General features: G+C 36.0%; 1 long non-coding RNA gene across 1 annotated transcript; it reads left to right on the top strand.

Annotated features, from left to right (window-relative positions):
* The first annotated feature begins 11,852 nt into the window (after positions 1 to 11,852).
* Positions 11,853 to 12,266, top strand: LOC140177348 (uncharacterized). Its single transcript, XR_011869187.1, has 2 exons — positions 11,853 to 11,996; positions 12,078 to 12,266. It is a non-coding gene; the product is annotated as an uncharacterized lncRNA (long non-coding RNA).
* The last annotated feature ends 8,852 nt before the right edge of the window (positions 12,267 to 21,118 follow it).

The raw sequence follows: 21,118 nt of genomic DNA, 5'->3' as shown, positions 1-21,118 counted from the left end.
TGAATCAACTTGATTCCACAAGTCCTAGCCAACTCCCAAGGGAAATACTAGCTTTAGTGGTATCTAAATCAATTAGCAACTTCTAATTATCAATCAACAAAGACATTAGATAATTCAAGCGTCACTAATTACTCTACCTAGGCCAAGAGGAACAAAATCTACACTAAAATCCAACCAAGCATTTCATCAAACACTTGGAAGGCATAAAAGAAAAGCAAAGTAAATTGATAACAAAAATAGAATCTAACAACAATTATGGCAAGGAATTAACAACCACAATCAAAAGGAACACCATTATTATGAATTACCTCTAATTGAATTGAAAGAAAATAGAAGGAGCAAAAGTAGATCTACAACAAAACATAAGAACAATAATAAGGAAATTACAACAAAGGAATAGAAGAAGATTGAATGTAGCAACAAAGAATTGAGAGATAGAAGTGGAAGAATGCAAAGATTAAAACCTAGATCTAAAAACTAAACCTAATTCTAATCCTAATTCTAGAGAGAAGTGAGAGCTTCTCTCTCTAGAAACTAACTCTCAAAACTAAACTAAGCTAAAACTAAACTAATGATAACTAACATCTAAAGTGTGAAAAGTATGAAAAGTATGAAAAGTATGAAAAGTATGAAAAAGTATGAAAAGTATGAAAAAGTATGAAAAGTATGTTGATTCCCCTTCAATCCTTGGCTTAAATAGCATCAGAAATGAGTTAGATTGGGCCCACAAGGCTTCTAAAATCGCTGGCCACGTTTGCATTAAGTGGGTCATGTGCCACCATCGGCGCGTCCGCGTACCGTGCACGTACGCGCCCCTATGCACGATACAACTATGGCAAATCTTTTATCGTTTCGAAGCCCCGGATGTTAGCTTTCCAACCCAACTGGAACCGCATCAATTGGACCTCTGTAGCTCAAGTTATGGTCGTTTAAGTGCAAAGAGGTCGGCTTGACAGCTTTCCGGTTCTTTCATTTCTTCATGAGTTCTCCAACTTTTCATGCTTTCTTTCTTCATTCCCTTGATCCAATCTTTGCCTCCTAAACCTTAAATCACTTAACAAACATATCAAGGCATCTAATAGAATCAAGGTGAATTAAATTTAGCTATTTTGAGTCCTAAAAAGCATGTTTTCACATTCAAGCACAATTAAAGGAGAATATACAAAACCATGCTATTTCTTGAATAAATATGGGTAAAAGGTGATAAAATTCCCAAAAATCAATACAAGATAAACCCTACAAATGGGGTTTGTCAACCTCCCCACACTTAAACCAAGCATGTCCTCATGCTTAAGCCAAGAGAGAAACAAAGGGTATCAACATTTATTCAATGGAAACTAACTAAATGCAATCTACCTATATGCAACTATCTAAATGAATGCAAGTGCTTGGTCAAAATAAATCAATTCCCAAGAAACATATATGCACAAGGGCTAAGGACTAACAAGTCTAATCCACAATTGAATTGAGTTATTAAATATTTTTACAAACTTGCATGAAGAATGATGATCATAGGTGAAAACATGTAATTGAGCATCAAACCCTCACCGGTAGTGTTTGCACTCTATTCACTCAAGTGTTTAGGGTTGATTCACTCAATTCTCCTCTATTTCATTCTTTCCAAGATTTGTTTTTCTTCTAACAATCAACATTCATTTCATGCATGCATACAAGTATCATGAGGTCTTTTCATTGGTTGTAATGGGGCTAGGGTCAAGGTAGGATGCATATTTGGTCAAGTGAGCTTGAAATTTGAATCTTTGATAAGCTTAAACTTCCCACCTAACCTATGACATCCTATACAATTAAGTTCTAACCTAACTACCCATTTTCTCACTTTTTCACATACTCATACATTTTCTTTTTCATTTCACAACACTTATGCATTGATTTTATTGGACCTTGCCTTGGGGCATTTTGTCCTCTTTTTATTATTTTTTTCTTCTTTTTTTTTTCTATTTTTTTTTCTTTTCCATATTATTTTTCTTTTCTTTTTCTTTTGTTTTTCTCATTTTTTTTTCTTTCTATATACAAGAGCATCAATGCATAAGGTTTTACATTTGATCAATACATGAGTATGTACCCAATTCCCAATATTTTCAATAATAATACAAAATACCCTTTTATTCACCCAATGTCCCAAGGTTCCCACACTTGAATGATACTCACATACACTAGCCTAAGCTAATCAAAGATCCAAATAAGGACTTTTATTGTTTTCCGCTTTAAGGCTTGTAATGTGCTAAATTAAGAACAAAGTGGGTTAATCGTAGGCTCAAATTTGGCTAACAAAGGAAGATAGAAGTTAAGGCCATTTGGGTGAGTGAGCTAATGAAATGATGACCTCAATCATATAATGCATGAATACACCAAATAATGGACATAAAGAATCAAACAAATCAAAGATCACAATCATAGGAAGAGAATAATGCACACAAGAAGGAAAAATAAGTGGTTATAAGATGTAACCACGCAATTAGGCACAAATCTCACTTGCTTATGTTCTTAGCTCAAAAACCATGTTCCAAAATAAATTCTTTCAAGCAAGTTCAACAAAAAGTTTTCAAATTGGTAGGTTGCCCTAAAACAGTTTCTTGGAAAGAAAATCATCACCCTAACCAAGTAGTCCTAATAACAAAGAAGTGGTAAAAATATGTACAAATTCTAACTAACATGCAACCTATCATGCAATGCAATAGCTAATCTAATCAAAGAAAATAAAAAATTTGGTGTTGAAAAGGAAATTTTTACCCATGGAGATCGGTCAGACGACCTCCCCACACTTGAAGATTGCACCGTCCTCGGTGCATGCAAAGAAGAGCAAGGTGGACGGGTTGCTACAATTGATGAGCTTCTTCACAAGGCTGCACGGAGGACTTGTTTGGTGCCCCATTTAAAAGCTTTTCCTTTCTCCCTTCTTGGTGGCCAACCTAAAAGGAAAGAAAAGGAAAGAAAATTAAGCCTATAACAAAGATATCAAGGCAATTAGAACATAGGCGGGGCTAATGCCAAATAAGAGTATGATTTCCTACTACATGTTAGCTAAGCATGTGAGTGAGAAAACAATGTAAGCTAAGGCATATCATTAAGCTCGATGCAAGAGTAAAGTTAAAGTATGAAGAGTGTGTTGAGCATCAAGTTCAAATGAGAAGAAGTGGGTCATGAAAGACAATATGAGGTCATATCAATGCACAAAGACACAAAAGTCATACAAGATGAAGCATTGATTTAAAAGTTTCATCACCCAACAATATCAAACAAGTCAAGAAGCACCAAAATAATGTAAGAAAGTCTCAACAATTGAGTAGAAAAGTTCAACACCATTATTAAAATGGAAAACTTAGAAAATAAAATGAGAACAAGGTAAAAAAAACAAAATTAAAATGTAATGAATGAAAATAAGCAAATGCAATAAAAGAAAATGGAGGAAAAGAGAAAAAAAAAAATTTTTTTTTAGTTATTTATTTATTTATTTATTTATTTATTTATTATTATATTATTATTATTATTTTTTTTTATTAAAAAAAATTTCATTTATATTAAAAGAAAAAAAATTTCTAAGAGAGGAAGAAGAAGAAGAAAAAAAAATTAGAAAGAAAGAAGAAGAGAAGAGGAAAGAAGGAGAAAGGAGGAAGGAGAAAAGTAGGGTGCAAATCCGCGCGCGCGCTCACGCGTGGATGCAGCACGGACGATCCGCGCGCGCGCGCACAGCCCGCTCACGCGTGGATGCAGCAAGGACGATCCGCGCGCGCGCGCACAGCCCGCTTACGCGCGGATGAGCTTGTGCTCCCAGCACAGTGCTGGCACAACGCGCTTACAACTCTCTGGTTTTTGTACCAGAAGTTGCGGAAGTGCAATGTGCGCGCGCGCGCACAGCGTGCTAACGCGCCGATGGCCGTTTTTTTTTTTTTTGCTTTTTTTTTTTGCACCAATCTCAGCATTCTAAACCTCCAAGCATCTACCAAAACACCCTAAAACCTTATTTAACATACTAAACTACCAATTAAACTCAACTATCTAAACAAAACATGAAATTAAACTAATTCTATCAATATGTACAAAAGAGAAAATGAAAGGATTTTACCATGGTGGGTTGTCTCCCACCTAGCACTTTTGTTTATTGTCCTTAAGTTGGACTTATGGGGAGCTCCTCATCAAGGTGGCTTGTGCTTGTATTCATCTTGGAACTCCCACCAATGCTTGGTTCTCCATTGTGCCCCAAGATTCTTCATGGATTGAGCCAAGTCTTGATGGAGTTCTTCACAAGCTTGGGGCTCCCAAAGTTGATCCTCTTCTTGTAATCCGGGATCCCACACTTTGTTTTCACACCCGTCTTGAGGTTGATCATCATTATTAGTCCAACCGGGTGGTGAGTGAGGTGCATTCTCTATATAGTGGCCAACAATCCTCCTAGACCCATCTAATTGAGCACTATTCCAACCGTTATATCTCATGTTTGATGCATCAACCATAATGAGCCTTGATTTGCAACGCCAACCACGAAACATTTTTCGTTTACGCTTCATCCCACAAAGCTCCCTAAGTTGGCCATCCGTTTCAAGCAAACCATATTCAAGTGGGATAATAAAGCTAATAGAAATAAATTTCACCCACTCAAATGAAGGAGTAGATGGCAACCTAGGCAAAGACAACTCCAAGAGTTTTGATAAAGCGTATTCAATTCCCATCCTCCTTTTTCTAAGGATTTCCACCTCTTCACAAGACTTCTCAATTATAATCCTTTGTTCAACAATTTTATATAAACCTTTTCTCCTACTCAAGTCATAAATGGGAGGGTAAGAAAAATTTACCTCCACATTGCTTTCCATCTTGTTGGGAGAAGGTTCTTCATGCTCAAAGGATTCTTCACCACTAAGGTTTGATGCTTGATCTTCATCACCAAGGGAACTCACTTCTTGCTCTATCCCATCCAAATCTTCATATGGAATATGTCTTGGAAAGTGTGCACTTTCCTTCCTAGCATCAATTTCAATCATCTTGGAGGGGTTTTCTTCAATTCTAGATTCCCATGGAGGCTCCGCATCTCCTAAGTCTTCAACCAATTCTTCCCTTTCTTCAATAATCATAGCTTCCTCCAATTGTTCCAATACAAAGCAACTTCCCTCATTCTCCACCAATCTCTCTTTTATGTTATGCTCTTCATTTGATTCCCCACATGTAGCCATGGAAGTTCCTTGAGTGTTCAAGCATTGGGAGGCTAATTGATTTGTTACCGCATCCAAGGTGGCCATGATATTTTGCACATCCCTTTTCATCTCTTCTTGCCCTTGAACAAGAACACCAAGGGTTTCATTCATTAGAGATTGGGGTGGGTGGAAGGGTTCATTAAATTGGGGAGAGGGTTCATAGTAGGAAGGTGGTTCTTCTTGGTAGAGTTGTGGTGGTTCTATGTTTTCCACTCTTTCCACTTGTTGCACAACACACTCCATGGTTGCTTGAAATTGATCCAATGCTTCCTTGAGACGATCCCTTGACTCTTGTTCCTCTTGGATAATATGATTAGGATCATGTGGCTCTTGGATCGATGGATATGAGTATTCTTCCATGGGAGGTTGTGGTGAAAAGTAGTATTCATCTTGTGGTTGAAAATTTTCATATATTGGAGGTGGTTCATCTTGGTAATAATGTGGAGGAGGTGGCTCTTGAAAATGTTGATGTTGGCGTGGTGGTGGCTCTATGTGTGGTTCATATTGCTCATATGGTTGTTGGTAGGATGGATATGGATTAGGGTCATATGAAGATGGTTGGTAAGAAGGGGCTTGTGAGTATGGTTGGGAGTTATGTTGAGGGTATGGATCATAGGCATATGGTGGTGGTTCTTGAAAGTCACAAGGTGAGTCACCATAACCATTGGATTGATATGCATCATAGAATGGCTCTTCTTCATAGTGTATTGGTGGAGGTTGTTGCCATGAAGATTGATCATGTGCATGTGGCTCTTCCCACCTTTGGTTATCCCATTCTTGATACACATCTTCATTGTAGCCCCCATTACCTACAACATAGTTGTAATCACACTCATAGCCAAAGTGAGAATTCATGATAGCAAGAGAAAATAAAAATAAAATCAAATAAGAAGCAAGAAAATTAAATCCTAAAAACTAGTAAGAACTAACAAAGAAGCAAAAGGCAAACATATTCACAATATTCACATATATACAATAACCAATAACATAACACCATTGCAATTTCCCGGCAACGGCGCCATTTTCACGAATGGATTTTTGACGGTTTAGAAATTCACAAATGAAATCTCGTTGTAAAGTATAGCTTCTAAACCAACAATAATCCTTTCATGCAAAAATTTGTTTGTCACAAGTAACAAACCCCTAAATTCTATAAACCGAAGTATTTAAACCTCGGGTCGTTCTCCCTAGGAATTACAATGAAGTGTCTTGTTATTGGTTATGGATTGTATTTTGGGGTTTTGGGATAAGAGACATGAAATGTAAATGACAATGAAAATAAACTAACAACTAAAAAGCACTTGGCAAGGTTGTGAGAATTAGAAGTCCTATCCTAGTTATCCTCCTCAATTGTGACCACAATTGTCCATTGCTACCACTTAGTTAACCTCTAATAATGGAGGAAAGTCAAGTGGATGAATCAACTTGATTCCACAAGTCCTAGCCAACTCCCAAGGGAAATACTAGCTTTAGTGGTATCTAAATCAATTAGCAACTTCTAATTATCAATCAACAAAGACATTAGATAATTCAAGCGTCACTAATTACTCTACCTAGGCCAAGAGGAACAAAATCTACACTAAAATCCAACCAAGCATTTCATCAAACACTTGGAAGGCATAAAAGAAAAGCAAAGTAAATTGATAACAAAAATAGAATCTAACAACAATTATGGCAAGGAATTAACAACCACAATCAAAAGGAACACCATTATTATGAATTACCTCTAATTGAATTGAAAGAAAATAGAAGGAGCAAAAGTAGATCTACAACAAAACATAAGAACAATAATAAGGAAATTACAACAAAGGAATAGAAGAAGATTGAATGTAGCAACAAAGAATTGAGAGATAGAAGTGGAAGAATGCAAAGATTAAAACCTAGATCTAAAAACTAAACCTAATTCTAATCCTAATTCTAGAGAGAAGTGAGAGCTTCTCTCTCTAGAAACTAACTCTCAAAACTAAACTAAGCTAAAACTAAACTAATGATAACTAACATCTAAAGTGTGAAAAGTATGAAAAGTATGAAAAGTATGAAAAGTATGAAAAAGTATGAAAAGTATGAAAAAGTATGAAAAGTATGTTGATTCCCCTTCAATCCTTGGCTTAAATAGCATCAGAAATGAGTTAGATTGGGCCCACAAGGCTTCTAAAATCGCTGGCCACGTTTGCATTAAGTGGGTCATGTGCCACCATCGGCGCGTCCGCGTACCGTGCGCGTGCGCGCCCCTATGCGCGATGCAACTATGACAAATCTTATATCGTTTCGAAGCCCCGGATGTTAGCTTTCCAACCTAACTAGAACCGCATCAATTGGACCTCTGTAGCTCAAGTTATGGTCGTTTAAGTGCAAAGAGGTCGGCTTGACAGCTTTCCGGTTCTTTCATTTCTTCATGAGTTCTCCAACTTTTCATGCTTTCTTTCTTCATTCCCTTGATCCAATCTTTGCCTCCTAAACCTTAAATCACTTAACAAACATATCAAGGCATCTAATAGAATCAAGGTGAATTAAATTTAGCTATTTTGAGTCCTAAAAAGCATGTTTTCACATTCAAGCACAATTAAAGGAGAATATACAAAACCATGCTATTTCTTGAATAAATATGGGTAAAAGGTGATAAAATCCCCAAAAATCAATACAAGATAAACCCTACAAATGGGGTTTGTCATGAATACAGGGGTCCATTTGAAGAGTATTGTAAAGGACATGGGATCAAACTTGAGAAGACGATTTCTAAAACTCCTCAACATAATGAAGTTGGAAAGAAAATGAATCGCACTATCAATGATAGAGTGGGATGTATGCTCTCTCATGTAAAGTTGCCTAAATCCTTTTGGGGTGAAGTAATGAGGATTGCGGTAGATTTAATCAACTTTTCTCCTTCAGTTCCACTAAATGGTGATGTTCCAGAGAAAGTTTGGAGAGAAAAAGATGTCTTCTATAGTCACTTGCGAGTGTTCGGTTGTAGGACTTTTGTTCACATTCCAAGAGATGAAAGGTCCAAACTTGATGAAAAGTCAAAGCAGTGTATCTTCATGAGTTATGGTCACAAAGACTTTGGTTACAGATTATGGGATCTGGTGAGTAAGAAAATAATTAGAAGGCGAGATGTGATTTTTCTTGAAGACCAAACTATTGAAGATCTTGAAAAGACAGATAAGCCAACAATAACTATTAGACGTTCTGCTGATGATGAACCTGGTCCTTCCATTAGACCTCCTATTAATGGAGGAGATGTATAAGTTGATACTGATGGTGATGATTTGCATGATGAACCTACACCTCAACCTGAGGTGACAAATGCAGAAGTTACACCAGATGTTGAAGTCCCATCTGAACCACCAGTTGAGCCTGAATTGAGAAGATCTACTAGAGAGCATCATCCTTCTCAGAAATACTCTCCTCATTAGTATGTAATGAACACTGAGACTGGAGAGCCAGAGAGCTACCAGAAAGCTATGTCTATGAGTATAAGGAAGATTGGTTGAAGGCCATACAAGAAGAAATAAAATTCTTACATGAGAATTATACGTTTGAATTGGTGATGCTACCGAAGGATAAGAGAGAATTCAAGACTAAATGGGTGTTCAAATTGAAAGCAGATGAAAATGTCTCACGGCCAAGGTATAAAGCTCGATTGGTTGTGAAAGGCTTTGAGCAAAAGAAAGGTATTGATTTTGAGGAGATTTTCTCTCCAGTTGTGAAGATGTCCTCTATTCGAGTTGTACTTGGATTGGTGGCTAGTTTGAATTTAGAGGTTGAGCAGCTTGATATGAAGACTGCATTCTTTCACGGTGACATAGATAAATAAATTTATATGGAGCAACCAGAGAGTTTAGAGGTTAAAGGAAAGGAGCACATTGTATGCAAGTTGAAGAAGAGCTTATATGGGTTGAAGCAAGCGCCAAGGCAGTGGTACACGAAGTTTAATTCCTTTATGGAAGGTCATGGGTATAGTAAGACTTCTTCTAATCATTGTGTGTATGTTAAGAAATTTTCTGATGGTGATTTTATAATTTTCTTGCTTTATGTTGATGACATGTTGATTGTTGGTCATGACACTAAGAAGATTGAAAGTCTTAAGAAAGACTTGAACAAATCCTTTGCTATGAAGGATTTGGGTTTTGCAAAGAAAATTCTTAGCATGAGTATCACTCGTGACAGGAAGAATGAAAAACTGTGGTTGTCACAGCAGTAGTATATTGAGAAGGTTTTAGAGAGGTTTAGCATGAGTAATTCCAAACCTGTTAGTACTCCACTTGCTAGTCATTTCAATCTAAGTTCGTGACAATGTCCTACAAGTGAGAAAGAGAAAGCATAAATTAAGAAAATTCCATATGCATCTACAGTTGGCAGTTTGATGTATGCTATGGTTTGCACCAGGCCGGATATTGCTCATGCTGTTGGAGTTGTTAGTCAGTTTCTCTCTAATCCTAGCAAGGAACACTGGCAAGTAGTGAAGTGAATTATTAAATACCTTAATGGTACTTTCAGAGTTTGTTTATGCTTTGGAAGTGGCCAACCTGTGTTGGATGGTTACACAGATGCAGATATAGTTGGGGATCTTGATTCAAAGAAGTCTACTTCTAGTTATATGATGACTTTTGCAGGGAGAGCTGTTTCGTGGAAATCTCGACTTTAAAAATGTGTTGCTTTGTCTACTACAGAGGCATAATACATTACTATTGTTGAAGTTTCTAAGGAACTCTTGTGGATAAAAAAATTTCTACAAGAGTTAGGCATCAATCAAGAGAAGTTTGTGTTATTTTGTGACAGTCAAAGTGTTATCCATCTCAGCAAAAATCCGACATTTCATTCCAGATCAAAGCACATAGAGGTGAGATATCATTGGATACATCAAACGCTTGAGATGAAGTCATATGCACTTGACAAGATCCATACTAATGATAATAGTTCAGATATGATGACTAAGATTTTATCTGTAATAAAGTTTTATTCCTGCAAAGAGAAGGAGAACTTGGTAGAGCAGCCTAACTCCACTTGAGTTGGTAAGAGGGAGATTTGTTGGTGGGTCCCCAACCTCAGGTGGGGCCCACACAACTTTAAAACAAAAATAAATAAATAAATAAATAAAGAAGTGGCAAAATCCATGAGAGAGATAGAGAGAAGCTTCATTCATTTTGAATGAAAGGAAACGAAGCAGCGTGGTTTCGACGAAGAGAAGAAGAATTGGGAAAAAATGGTGGTATCATTTTGATCTTATTGACCTGGTAAACTCATTCCATTTCTTATGAAATTTTAGTATGTTATTCCTGGTGTAGAGATGAACATTAGGATATAACATGCTAGTTATATTGTCTTTTCTTTTGTCTGATTTGAGATACTCACTTTATGGAGGGTTTATGTTGATTTCATCAATTTTGATGATGTATCTTGTTGATTGTTTGAGATGCCTTAGTGCTACTAGAAAGACTGATTGTGTACCCATTATTTTGATAGGGGAAGATTTTACTGGACTAGGTCCTGTGGATTTTTTGTCCATCTTTTAGGGGGGAGGGGGTTTCACGATAAAATTCTGGTATTTGATTATTTAATTTCATCCATTATATTTGCTACTTGAAGTATCTTTGATATTGTCTATTTAATCGTACAGGTTATGAAAAAATTATTTTTGGTACTTCTGCTGTTAGACAAGTTCTTATTGAACTTCAATTTTTCCAACAAATACATCTAATAAATCTTTTGGTTTGTATAATTATTACTAGTTAATTAGGTAATATAAGTAGTTGTCTTCTCGATAACGATGAATCACACGAAGATTTAATTTGGTAAAGTTTTTATTTTTTCAAAAGTAGCTTATAAAAGTTAGTTTTTAAAAAGTAGCTTTTTAAAAGTTATAACATTTATATTTGGTAAACTAAACTAAAAATAGTTTTTAATGAACACAAACAACTACAAATGCGTTTGATAAAATAGCTTTTAAAATTTAAAAATACTATAATAGATATTATGGGGCCTGCTACACATACAAGTAAAAAGGCCGTACAAGTTTTACAAGTTATCAGCCCAAACTTCATTAACACGCGCATTAACTCATTTTGAATGGAGCGTAACTACACGCGCCCCACTCAAACGGTTCCTCTTCGTCTTCTTCTTCTTCTTCTTCTTCTCTTCTTCTTCTTCTTCGTCTTCGTCTTCTTCCTCTTCCTCTTCCTCTTCCTCTTCCTCTTCCTCTTCCTCTTCCTCTTCCTCTTCCTCTTCTTCTTCTTCTTCTTCTTCTTCTTCTTCTTCTTCTTCTTCTTCTTCTTCTTCTTCTTCTTCTTCTTCTTCGTTTTTTTTTTTCGATTTTCATGGTTTCTAAAATTCTTTTTCTTCTTCTTGCTGCACGTTCTTCTTCCTCTTACTCTTCTTCTTCTCCTTTTCTTTCGTTTCTGCACGTTCTTCTTCCTCGTTTTCCTCTTTTTCTTCTTCTTCATTTACGTCTTTTCTCTCTGTTTTCTCTTTTTTTTTCGATTTTTCATGGTAAAATCGTTTTTGAAGAAGAAGAAGCAGCAGAAGATGAGAAGGAGAAAGAGAAAGAGTTCTGAATTATGCGTAAGATGTACTTCAACGAATTTTGGTTTGGGTGAATTCTTGTAACTGTTTGGGTGTATTTTCTGTAATCCTTTGGGTGTATTTCTGTAATCATTTGGGTGTATTTGAGTGATATCTGACTGATATCTATGGGTGTATCTGACTCATATCTATGGGTGTATCTTACTGATATCTATGGGTGTATTTTTCATTTCAGAAAAAATGGCAGGCAGAAACCAAGCTGAAAAAAATGTAAGAACAAATATATGTCTTCGATCAAATCAGTTTTTCATAATAGAAATATATCTAACTCTAATTTTGCTTTGTTTACAGCAAATCAAGGACCTAAAGTGTGCAACCCATCTGTTGAGTGAGAAATTCAGAAATATGAGCGAGGAGAAGTGATGCAATAAGACTGTCCAGGCCATCCTCATTGTTATTGAGTCCATTTTGTCAGATAGATTCTAATGATATTGTCACTGATTAATGTAACTGTTATATACTCTTGTAAGAAATTGAACACATGGTGTAAATATATTTGATCCAATTATAAGTAAATTTTTTTTCCATAATTAAACTCTCTCTGGTGTATTCAAAATGTCTGATTTACAGGTACTATAATATGAAGTGGTGATCCAGATAGATTGAAACCCATATATGACGGTCTGCATAGAGATCTGCATAATACACCCAAACACAGACTATAAATACACCCGATAAAAAATTAAATTTACACCTCTACTGCAGATTTTAACCCAACACTACCTGAAAGCCACTTGTTGTCCACAAGACCAAAATTAATTAAACTCTCTCTGGTGTATTCAAAATGTCTGATTTACAGGTACTATAATATGAAGTGGTGATCCAGATAGATTGGAACCCATATATGACGGTCTGCATAGAGATCTGCATAATACACCCAAACACAGACTATAAATACACCCGATAAAAAATTAAATTTACACCTCTACTGCAGATTTTAACCCAACACTACCAGAAAGCCACTTGTTGTCCACAAGACCAAAATTAATTAAACTCTCTCTGGTGTATTCAAAATGTCTGATTTATAGGTACTATAATATGAAGTGGTGATCCAGATAGATTGGAACCCATATATGACGGTCTGCATAGAGATCTGCATAATACACCCAAACACAGACTATAAATACACCCGATAAAAAATTAAATTTACACATCTGCTGCAGATTTTAACCCAACACTACCTGAAAGCCACTTGTTGTCCACAAGACCAAAATTAATTAAACTCTCTCTGGTGTATTCAAAATGTCTGATTTACAGGTACTATAATATGAAGTGGTGATCCAGAATTCCAAATAGATTGGAACCCATATATGACGGTCTGCATAGAGATCTGCATAATACACCCAAACACAGACTATAAATACACCCGATAAAAAATTAAATTTACACCTCTGCTGCAGATTTTAACCCAACACTACCTGAAAGCCACTTGTTGTCCACAAGACCAAAATTTAGCAGAAAATCATTCCAATTCCTATCAAATGAGTCTTTGCTATGAGGGTTTCATTTTTCCTCTTTGCTACATGTAATCAATTGATTCTTAATCTCGTTTTCCTTCCTATTTGTGCTCCACTTCGCCCTGATTCAGCTGACAATCTGAGGTTGAATCATCTATTATCTTCAAAACGAGTTCAAACTTTGATTTCAGAAACCAGAAAATCGAAAAGAAAACGAAGCTGGAGTTACAGAGAGAAGAACTAACGTCAATGACGAAGAACAAACCAATGAGAAAGGAGAAGAAAAGAACGATCGAAAAACCAGGGGAAGACGCGCGAGAAGAAGAACGATAAAATTTGGAAAGAAGGAAAACAAAGAAGGAAACAAATCTTTTAAATTTGGTAGTTATACAAACGCGGGATCTTTGTATAGCGCGTGTAAGTGACGTAGGAGTTGCAACGCGTTTTAGTGGATTAGGCGTTAATGAACTTGTAATAGTTACAAGCCCTAATCGCTTGTATACTGAGCTTTTCCCTAGATATTAATATAAGAATTAAATTTTAATATTAATTAATGTATGAAGTTATATTAGATTTTTTAATTTTGATAAGCACAACTTTAAAAAAAATTTTCTTATGTGCTTTTAAAAATACTCATAATTTTTAAAAGCTGCAAGCACCAAAACATGAATTTTTTAGTTTACCAAACACAAAACACAAGCTAATACCTAATGACTGATAAATACAAATACCTCTTCAAAAAAATTTATCAAACTAAGTCCATACTTAATGACTAATTTTTACAAAGCCTTTATCTATTCATCAAATCAAACATGCATGTAAAACATATGATTACATTATAGGCAAATTTAAAAAAAATATAAAATCTTAATTAAAAATTAATAAAATTATATATAGATGTATCTACTAAAGAACAAGTGAATGCAAAACATGTCTTGTTTTCTTAAACCGGGCATATTTCATTATTAAAAAGACTAGATGTCATTAAAATAATGGCAACTACTTCAATAAAAATGCTAAAAATATTTTTTTATGTTGATTTTTGTTTAAAAAGTGTGACTTATTTGTTTAGCCATATTTTAAATAAAGATAACATTTTTATAATATATAAAAATCAAGCTTTACAATTTATCATTCAATGGTCAAAAAGAAATATCTTTACATAATGACAATTGATAAACCTATTTGTAGGGTTTATCTTGTATTGATTTTAGGAGATTTCATTACCTTTTGTCCACATTTATTCACTGAAATAGCATGGTTTCATGATTGTCTCTCAATTTGTGCTTAAGTGTGAAAACATGCTTTCTAGATCTTTAATTAGCTAAATTTAATTCACCTTTGATTCCACTAGATGTCTTGATTTGTTTGTTAAGTGATTTCAAGTTGAAAAGGCTAGGAATGAATCAAAGGAGTGAAGAGGAAAGCATGCAAAGTGGAGAACACATGGAAAAAGCCAAAGATTCGAGAAACATCATCTACGCGCACGCGCACGGTACGCGCACGCGTGGATCGCGAAAACACAAGGGACCCGCATGCGTACTGTAGGCGTACACGTCGGTGGGCGCACGTAATTTTTAAATAGAAAACGTGCCCAACGATTTCTGAGAGTTGTGGAGCCTAGTTTGCAACCAACTTTGGCGCCAAAATGCATATAAGAACCAAGGATTGAAGGGGAATCATCATCATACACACCATAATTCACATACACACTCATTAAGATTAATTTAGTTTAGTTTTAGAGAGAGAAGCTCTCACTTCTCTCTAGGATTAGGATTAGTTCTTAGATCTAGGGTTTAATTCATGCTTTTTTCTACTTTTGCTTCTCAATTCTTTGTTGTTGCAATCATCTTCTTCTATTCCTTTGTTGTAATTTCCTTTATGTTGGTTCTATATTTTGTTGTAGATCTACTCTTGTTCTTTTTCTTTCCTTTCAATTCAAGTTGAGGTAATTCATAATAATTGTGCTTCTTTTGATTGCTTTCGTTAATTCTTTGCAATACTTGTTGTTAGATTTTATTCTTGTTGTAGATTTACCATGCTTTCCTTTCATACCTTCCAAGTGTTTATCAAAATTCTTGAGAAGATGTTAGAGTAGAATTTTATGCTCTTGGCTTGGGAAGGTAACTTAGGAACTCTTGAGTTACTAATGTCCAAGTGATTGACGATTGGAAGCCATTAACGCTAGATCTCACTAATTGATTTGGTGGAGAACTAGGACTTATGGACTTGGATTGACATAGCTCATTTGACTTTCCTTTATTAGTTAGAGGATGACTTAATGGGGTTGATCCTTGCTAATTCTCATGTTGTGGTTAGTGATTAGGATAGAGATCCTTGACCACCAAATCTTGCCAAGACCTTTTTAGTTATTAGTTTACTTCTTTGCCATTTATCTTTCATGTCTCTTATCAAAAACCCCAAAATATACCTCATAACCAATAACAAGGACACTTTATTGCAATTCCTAGGGAGAACGACCCGAGGTTTAAATACTTCAGTTTATAGATTTTAGGGGTTTGTACTTGTGACAACCAAAATTTTTGCATGAAAGGATTAGTGTTGGTTTAGAAACTATATTGCAACGAGACTTCATTTGTGAATTCTAAACCGTCAAGAATCCGTTCATCAAAATAGCGCCGTTGCCGAGAAATTGCAATGGTGTTGTGTTATTGGTTATTGTATATATGTGAATATTGTGAATAGCTTGATTTTTGGATTGCTTGCTAGTCTTTGCTAGTTTAGGACTTTGTTTCATTATTTTTCTATTAGATTTTGAATTTTATTTTCTCTTTTCACTATGAATTCTCACTTTAGCTATGAGTTTGGTTGTAACTATGTTGTAGGAAATGAAAGCTTCAAGGAAGATGTGTATCAAGGATGGGACAACCAAATGTGGGAGGAGCCATATGCATATGATCAATCTTCATGGCAACAACCTCCACCAATACACTATGAACAAGAGTCATTCTATGATGCATATCAATCCAATGGCTATGGTGAACCTCCTTATGACTTTCAAGAACCACCACCATATGCCTATGAACCATATCCACAACATGACCCTCAACCATACTCACAGGCTACTTTTCACTAACCACCTTCATATGACCCTAATCCATATCTACCATACCAACCATATGAGCCATATGAACCACATATAGAGCCACCACCATTCCAACATCAATATTTTTAAGAACCACCTCCTCCATATTATTACCAAGATGAGCCACCTCCAATGTATGAAAATTTTCAACTAAAAGATGAACTCTACTTTCCACCACAACCTCCCATGGAAGAATACTCATGTCCATCGATCCAAGAGCCGTATGATCCCAATTATATTATCCAAGAGGAACAAGAGTCAAGGGATCGTCTCAAGGAAACATTGGATCAATTTCAAGCAACCATGAAGCGTGTTGTGCAACAAGTAGAAAGAGTGGAAATTATTGAACCACCATAACTCTACCAAGAGGAACCACCTTCCTACTATGAATCCTTCCCCCAATTTGATGAACCCTTCAATCCACCCCATCCTCCAATGGATGACATCCTTGATGTTCTTGTTCAAGGACAAGAGGAGATGAAAAGGGATGTGCAACAATTCACGGCTGCCTTGGACGAGGTGGTAAACCGGTTAGCATCCCAATGCTTGAACACTCAAGGAACTCCTATGGCTACATGTGGAGAATCAAATGAAGAGCATAACATGAAGGAGAGATTGGTAGAGAATGAGGGGTGTTGCTTTGTATTGGAACAATTGGAGGAAGTTTTAATTATTGAAGGCAAGGAAGAAGTGGTAGAAGACTTAGGAGATGCGGAGCCTCCTTGGGAACATAGAGTTGAAGAAACCACCTCCAAGAAGAATGAATTTGATGCTAAGGAGGAATGTGCACAACCTCCAAGGTATATCCCTTATGAAAACTTGGATGGGATAGAGCAAGAATTGAGTTCCTTTGGTGATGAAGACCAAGCATCAAAGCTTAGTGGTGAAGAATCATTTGAGCATGAAGAACCTTCTCCCGTTGGATTTGAAAGCGTTGTGGAGGTAGCATTTTCTCACCCTCCCATTTATGATTTGAGTAAGGGAAAATGTTTAGATAAAATTGTTGAACGAAGGATTGAGATTAGGAGATCTTGTGAGGATATGGTGATCCTTAGAAAAAGGAGGACGGAAGTTGGATACGCTTTGTCAAGACCCTTAGAAGCTTCTTTACCTAGGTTGCCATCTACTCCTTCACTTGAGTGGGTAAAATTCATTTCTATTAGCTTTATTGTCCCACTTGAGTATGGCTTGCTTGAAACGGATGGTCAACTTAGGATGCTTTGTGGGATAAAGCATAAGCGAAAGATGTTTCATGGTTGGCATTGCAAATCAAGGCTCATTATGGTTGATACTTCAAGAGTTGAATACAAAGGTTGGAATAGTGCTCAATTAGATGGGTCTAGGAGAATTGTTGGGCACTTCATAGAGAATTCATCTTGTTCACCACCTGGATGGACTAATAATGATGATCAACCTCAAAACGGGTGTGAAAACAAAGTGTGGGATCCCGGATTACAAGAAGAGGACCAACTTTGGGAGCCCCAAGCTTGTGAAGAACTCCATCAAGACTTGGCTCAATCCATGAGGAATCTTGGGACACAATGGAGAACCAAACATTGGTGGGAGTTCCAAGATAGCTTCAAGCACAAGCCACCTTGAGAGGAGCTCCCCATAAGTCCAACTTAAGGACAATAAACAAAAGTGCTAGGTGGGAGACACCCTACCATGGTAAATTCTTTTCATTTTCTCTTTTGTACATATTGGTAATTAGTTTAATTTCATGTTTTGTTGAGTTTGTTGAGTATAATTGGTAGTTTAGTATGTTAAATAAGGTTTTATAGTGTTTTGGTAGCTGTTTGGAGGGTTGAAATGCTTGGATTGATGCAAAAACATAGAAAAAAAATTTTAAAAATAGAGCACCATTCGCGCGTACGCGCACTGCGCGCATACACGTGCATCAAGCATTTTCGCCTACCCACGCGGACGCGCCATGTACGCGTACGCGTGGATTGAGAAATTCCACCCCCAAGCCAAAAAACCCGAGAGTTGTGCGAACGCTGCGCTAGGATTGTGCCTTTCGCACAAACCAACTCGCGCGTACGCGCACATGACGCGTACGCGCCACTCTCAAAATAAGCCATCGACGCGGACACGCCATGTACGCGTACGCGTTGCGTCGATTGCACCACCATCTGCGCGCGCGCGCCATGCGCGCGGATGTCCTTCCTTCAACACATCTCTTTTCTTCTCCTCTTTCCATTTCTTTCCTTTTCCTTTCTTCTTCCCTTCTTCTACCCTCATCCAACACTCCCAAACACCATTGATAACCATTTATTTTAGTTAACTAATTAGTTAGTTAGTTAGTTGATTAGTTAGTTTTAGTTAGTTTTCATTTTATTTTCTCTTTTTCATTGTAAGTGTTGGATTGTTATTCTTGTTTACCATTAAGTGCTGCTGAGTATTAAAAAGGGATGTTATCTTAACATCATTATGTTTATAATCTTTGTTGGATTCTATTGTTGAGGTTATATTTTGCTACTTGGTTTTGAGTTTTTCATGCTTACCTTTTAAGAATACCAAGTGATGAGAATTGCCTTCGAGCTTGTAACTCTTCTTGAATTGCATGATTTGGCCACCATGTGATTTGAATTCTTTTCCTCGATTATGTAATTTCTTGATGGATGTTGTGCATTTACTTCAATGCATTGTATTACATGATCATATGCATCCATACGCTTTTAGCTTGAATGCTCTCATGCTTCTTTAATGCTTGTTTTAACTTACAAGTTTACTTAAAGCATCTCAAGCATACTAGAATGAGTAAAGTGCATGCTTCTTTAGTAACATAGCTTTTATGCTAATGTGTGTTCTAAACCACGCGCAATTTAGAATTCACACACTTACTTGTCATTAATGTCACACTAATTCACTCACTCAATTCTAGTGATTAGTACCTCATTGCAACAATGTATGCTTCCTTGCTTTTGTTTTCTCATCTTATGGTGTTATATTTTTGTTTTTCATGAATGATGCACCGCAAGAAAAAATGGAAGCGGAAGAAAGAACACGCAACAACCGGTTGACCTACCAGCTGAAGGTAGCAATCCGGAGAGTCGTCGTACCCCCTTGCTCATCTTTGAGTGCACCGAGGACGGTGCAAACTTTTAAGTGTGGGGAGGTCGTCCGACCGATTGGCGATTTTGGGTGACAAATTCTAATTTCAACACTTTTGCATTCCATTCTAGGTTTTTAGGATTTTTATTTGTATTTTCTTATTTTTTGCATATATATACACAATAAGCTTAGTCAAAATAATGAAAATTTTCAAGATTTTTATCTATAGGGCACCAATTGATTTGAGTGAAAGCTTTTCATAGAACTTGCTTGAATTATATATATATTGTGGAACATGGTTTTTGAGCTAAGAACACAAGCTAGTGAGATTTGAGCCTAATGGTGTGGTTACATTTTATAACCACTTATTTTCCCTTCTTGTGTGCATTGTTCTCTTTCTATGATTGTAATATTTGATTTGTTTGATTCTTTATGTCCATTATTTTGTGTATTCATATATTTATATGATTGAGGCCATCATTTCAATGAGCTCAATTACCCAAATAGCCTTACCTTTTATCGTCAATTGTTAGCCAATTTGAGCCTACGATTAACCCACTTTGTTCTTTAATTTAGCACATTACAAGTCTTAAAGCGAAAAACAATAAATATCCTTATTTGGATCTTTGATTAGCTTAGGCTAGTATATGTGTATCATTCAAGTGTGGGAACCTTGGGACATTGGGTGAATAAAAGGGTAGTTTTGTATTTTTGTTGTAAATGTTGGGAATTGGGTATATGTTCATGTGTAATGAATGTAAAACCTTATGCATTGATGTTTTTGTATATATCGCAAAGCAAAAAAGAAAAAAAAGAAAAGAAAAAGAAAAAAATTAAATAATATGAAAAAGAAAAGAAAAAATAGAAAAAGAAAGAAACAAAGAAAAAGAAAGAAATAAAAAGGGGACAAAATGCCCCAAAGCAAAGTTCAATAAGGATCAATGCATAAATGTTGTGAAATGAAAAGAAAATGCATGAGTATGTTAAAAAGTGAAGAATGAGTAGTTAGGTTAGCTTTTTGAATTGTATAGGATGTCATAGGCTAGGTGGAAAGTCTAAGCTTATTAAAGATTTAAATTTCAAGCTCACTTAACCATATATGCATCTTACCTTGACCCTAGCCCCATTACAACCAATGAAAAGACCTTATGATACTTGTATGCATGCATGAAATAAATGTCGATTGTTAGAAGAAAAACAAATCTTGGAAAGCATGATTAGGGGAGAATTGAGTGAATCAACCCTAAACACTTGAGCGAATAGAGTGCAAACACTACCGGTGAGGGTTCGATTGCTCAATTACATGTTTTCCACCTATGATCATCACTCCTCATGCAAGTTTGTAAAAATATTTAATAGCTCAATTCAATTATGGTTTGGCATGGTTGTTAATACCCTTAGCCCTTGTGCATATATGTATTCTTGGAAATTGATTTATTTTGACCAAGCAATTGCATTCATGTAGATAGTTGCATATAGGTAGTTTGCATTTAGATTAGTTTACATTGAATAAATGTTGATACCCTTTGTTCTTTCTTGGTTTAAGCATGAGGACATGCTTGGTTTAAGTGTGGGGAGATTAATAAACCCATTTGTAGTGTTTATCTTGTATTGATTTTAGGGGATTTCATCATCTTTTGCCCACATTAATTCAATGAAATAGCATGGTTTTATGATTGTCTCCCAATTTGTGCTTAAGTGTGAAAACATGCTTT

This window comes from Arachis hypogaea, chromosome 12 (assembly GCF_003086295.3).
Source record: "Arachis hypogaea cultivar Tifrunner chromosome 12, arahy.Tifrunner.gnm2.J5K5, whole genome shotgun sequence".
In the NCBI taxonomy this organism is placed as follows: domain Eukaryota; kingdom Viridiplantae; phylum Streptophyta; class Magnoliopsida; order Fabales; family Fabaceae; genus Arachis; species Arachis hypogaea.
The sequence above is the reverse complement of the archived record's forward strand: the minus strand, read 5'-3'. Positions and strand labels throughout refer to the sequence as shown.